General features: G+C 42.4%; 1 protein-coding gene across 3 annotated transcripts in view; it reads right to left on the reverse strand.

Moving 5' to 3' along the window:
* Positions 1 to 3,422, reverse strand: part of zgc:113425 (uncharacterized protein LOC541425 homolog) — a 38,104-nt gene extending 34,682 nt beyond the window's left edge. Inside the window, exon 1 of one of the 3 annotated variants that reach the window (XM_043674106.1) lies at positions 3,282 to 3,422. The gene's annotated coding sequence lies outside the window, so the exon portion shown is untranslated. The other 2 variants (XM_043674105.1, XM_043674107.1) reach the window with 2 other exon arrangements.
* Between the last annotated feature and the right edge of the window lie 1,095 nt (positions 3,423 to 4,517).

The raw sequence follows: 4,517 nt of genomic DNA on the forward strand, positions 1-4,517 counted from the left end.
AGGCTGTGGCTGTTTTCCCTGGAGCATTGGAGGCTGAGGGGTGACCTTATAGAGGTTTACAAAATTATGAGGGGCATGGATAGGACAAATAGACAGAGTCTTTTCCCTGGGATTGGGGAGTCCAGAACTAGAGGGCATAGGTTTAGGGTGAGAGAGGAAAGGTATAAAAGAGACCAGATATAAAAGAGACCTAAGGGGCAACTTTTTCCACACAGAGGATGGTGCGTTTATGGAATGAGCTGCCAGAGGAAGTGGTGGAGGCTGGTACAATTGCAACATTTAAGAGGCATTTGGATGGGTACATGAAAAGGGAGGGATATGGGCTAGGTGCTGGCAGGTGGGACTAGATTTGGTTGGGATATCTGGTCAGCATGGACGGGTTGGACCAAAGGGTCTGTTTCCATGCTGTACATCTCTATGACTCTAATCCTTCTTTCAAACTCACGTGTTCTGGAAAAGGGTCACTGGACCCAAAATGTTAATTCTGTTGTACGTTTAAGCCTTGCTTTAGATTTGAGCACATCGTCTCTATTGGCATTAGCAGCATTGTTCAGAGTCAGATGAGATGTTACGTCAAGTCACTTACTTGCATGCTATACTCTCATGCTCTGTGCATGGTGCAAAAAAACCATTGGAGACAAAAAAATGTTTTACAAGCAGGCCATTCTTGTGTAAAGTGACAAGTGATATAATGACCCATTACAACACTTTGACATTTCCAAGTTAACCCATTGTACTGGTCCACAATTAGGCTTTTGAGACACTAAAAACTAACTTTTCAACAGTCAATGTTTACGTGCAATTTAAACAACATCATTGTGTTCGATTAAAAACAGCTTTATCTTTGAAACATCTCGAAGTACTTCTCAAGCTAAAGTACTTTGAGGGTGTACCGACTTATGTCCACAAGCCAACATAAAAATTGACATTTTTTTTCCTGTTTGTATTGATTAAGGGTGGGAATTCTGGGTATTTCTAAATATTGCCACAGAATGAAAAAAGTTGACATAATTCCTTAATGTGTTGTAATTTTAAAATATTTGATCTGCTGCTAAAAAAGATGAAGGTTGGCAAACACATGAATTGGTGTCAAGATTACAGTGGTGCTGGAAAAGCACAGCAGGTCAGGCAGCATCATTCTACCCACCCCCAACCCCCTTCCATTTATCTCTCCACCCTGGAGGCTCCCTACCTCATTCCTGATGAAGGGCTTTTGCCCAAAATGGCAATTTTCCTGCTCCTCAGATGCTGCCTGACCTGCTATGCTCTTCCAGCACCACTCTAAACTTGACTCTGATCTCCAGCATCTGCAGTCCTCACTTTCGTCTCCATGAATTGTTGAGCTATTATACATTTGGACAGCTCAATATCTTATTTTAAATTTCTAAATGATTTAGTGAGCTATACAACTTCAAAATGTGTATACTGTGCCTACTTGTTCGAGTGCCCCAAGAAAAGTCAATATTATTAAATCCACGCAGTTCTCATTAAATTCCTAAATGTAAATGAAAGATTAAAGGAGCAGTTCATAACTCAGTTATTTGTTCCCCTCCAGTTCGACACCAAAATGCATTGAACAGTCTCACAAACAAGCTCCCTTCTCAGTTCTCCACACAAATAACAAACTTAACAAACAATTTATTTCTCTAAGATTACAAAGAGATCTTGATCAATTGGGTCAATGGGCTGAGGAGTGGCAAAATGGAGTTTAATTGGGATAACATGAAAAGGAAGAACTTAGAGGGATATCACCCAATGCTGGCAAAACAGGGCTAGATTAATTTAGGATATCTGGTCAACATAGACAAGTCTGTTTTTGTGCTGTACAACTTTATGATTCTAAGTGCAAGATATTGCATTTTGTTAACACATACAAGGGCAGGACTTATACAATTAATGGTAGGGTCATGGGTGGTGTTGTAGAATAGAGAACCAAGGGTTCAGGTACATAATTCTTTGAAATTTGTGTCACAGGTGTAGACAGGGTAGTTTAGAAAGTGTCTGCCTTGCTTGCCTTCATTGTTCAAACCTTCTGAGTATAGGAGTTGGGACGTCATGTTGAGCCTGTACAGCACATTGGTGAGGCCTCTTTTGGAATACTGTGTGCAATTCTGGTCACCCTGTTATAGAAAGGATGTTACTAAACTGGAGAGGGTTCAGAAAAGATTTACCAGGCTGTTGCCAGGAATAGAAGTTTTGAGTTATAAAAATGGACTGGATAGACTGGGACGTTTTTCAGTGTAACACAGGAGGTTAAGGGGAGGCCTTATAGGGGTTTATAAAAGCATGAGTGGCATAGATAAGGTGAATAGCAAAGGTCTTTTCGGTAGCGGGGGTCGACAAAACTATTGGCATTTTAAGGTGAGAGGAGACAGATTTAAAATGGATGTGAGGGGTAATTTTTTTTAGCAGAGTGGTTAGTGTGTGAATGAACTGCCAGAGGAAGTGGTGAATGCAGGTAGTTACAACGTTTGAAAGATACTTGGGTAAGTTAATGAATAGAAAAGGTTTGTAGTGATATGGGCCACGAACTGGCAGGTGAGATTAGTTTAGTTTGGGAACATGGTCAGAGTGGACTAGTTGAAGGGTCTGTTTCCATCCTGTATGAGTCTTCAGGCTCCCCCACCTTGTTTAACCAGGATCTAACTCGCAGCAATTCTGGACTCTTCACCCGGGAACGCACACATTTCCTTCTCTCAAAGCGCGCGCACATACACCAGGAACAAAAGGAATTCGCTTCCAAACATCCAGATCCAATTTCTAGCCCATCACCACGTTGAGCAGAAACCATTACCTTCACCACCGTGTGTCAATATAAAAAGCGAGTACCACACGATGAATGCTCGATCGGCTTGGTTACCAGGTTTGAGGCAATATTTACTTCCTTCGAAATTAAAATTCGCTATCGCACTCGGAGAAGTTTTACTTTCTTTTTCTGTCCTCCTTTACAGCGACTCCGAATGTCTCCCTCGACAAGTGAGCTCTGCGGACTCCATGATCCAGGTTCACAGGTGTGACTCGCTCAGCAGGAACACCTCACTCATTAACCCTATCCACCCCATTCCTGGGTACAGCTACAAGGAACCGTCTGACCTTTGTGCTGTTCCCACTTTTTAAATTCTCAGATTTGTTTATTACATTTCTCTTTACTTTTCACGGAAGAGACAGAAGCGTCTGTTGCAAGTTTACTTTGATTTCTTTGAAAAAATGCTCTTGTCCCAGTCATCTGTCACTGTTTGTAGAGTTGGTTTCGTACTTCAGTAATTTTTCTAGAAACTCACCGATTATGTAAGGCTACGTCCTCCAAACTAATGCTCGCCAAAGTAATTGCAACAGTTTTGTATTTTCTTTAAAAGTTAATGCATTATTGGATGAAACACCATTCCTGGGTGGAGTCACCTTCCTTCCGTGTAGGCCTCCGTGGACCAAGCAGTGTTACTCAGCCAGAGGCAATTTACTGGATGTATTCACGGCTAGGATAATCAGGCCCTCCATTTTTCTGCTGTGCCTGCCAATGTTGAGAACTTTTGGTGTGAAGAACAAGCTCAAACTCTCATCGGAGCATCTCTCACCCACGAAGAGTAAGGCCATTTTAAATCTTATGAAGTTTTGGGTATTGAAAACTAGCAAGGATTTAGGGTTAGCCCATCATTACACAAGCCAAAATTTCTTCCACTTAAGTATAAGGTGACCATCCAAATCTCCTCTGCCTCACTTCAGCTTCAACTACAACTCTTAGACAGACCTTTATTTTCCCCTAAGCTTTTACATTCCAACCCACTTCTGGCCATCTTATCATATTCTACTTTCTGCAAACTTGAGGTAATTTAATGTTGCATTGCCACTGAGTTCCCTTTCACCCTCCTTACTCTGCTCACACCGACACTTCATCCAGGCCAGGGAATGCTTAATTTTAAATTGCTCATTCTTGTTTTCAAATATTTCATGATTATGCCTCTCCCTATTTGTGATACCCCTCATCCCCACAATCCTCTGATTAGATTTACTATAGTGTGGAAACAGGCCCTTCGACCCAAGTCCACACCGACCCTCCAAAGACCCATTTCCCTCTGACTAATGCACCGAACACTATGGACGATTTAACATGACCAATTCACCTAACCTGCACATCTTTGGACTGTGGGAGGAAACCAGAACAACTGAAGGAAACCCACGCAGACACGGGGAGAATGTGCAAACTCCACACAGTCACCCGAGGCTGGGATTGAACCCAGTTCCCTGGTGCTAACCACTGAACCACTATGCCACCCCTATATAAAACAATCGCCTCTGCTGAGTCAGATTTTAATGCATTCACCACTGGTGGTCATGTTTTCAGCTGCTCTGACGCAAAACCTTGGAGCTTGCACCCTAAACCTCTCCATATTCTCAAACTGTCTTTCTGTCATAGAGATGTACAGCACAGAAACGGACCCTTCAGTCCAACTCGTCCACGCTGACCAGATGTCCTAAATTAATCTAGTCCCATTTGCCAGCACTTGGCCCATATCCCTCTA

This window comes from Chiloscyllium plagiosum, chromosome 32 (assembly GCF_004010195.1).
Source record: "Chiloscyllium plagiosum isolate BGI_BamShark_2017 chromosome 32, ASM401019v2, whole genome shotgun sequence".
Lineage (NCBI taxonomy): Eukaryota > Metazoa > Chordata > Chondrichthyes > Orectolobiformes > Hemiscylliidae > Chiloscyllium > Chiloscyllium plagiosum.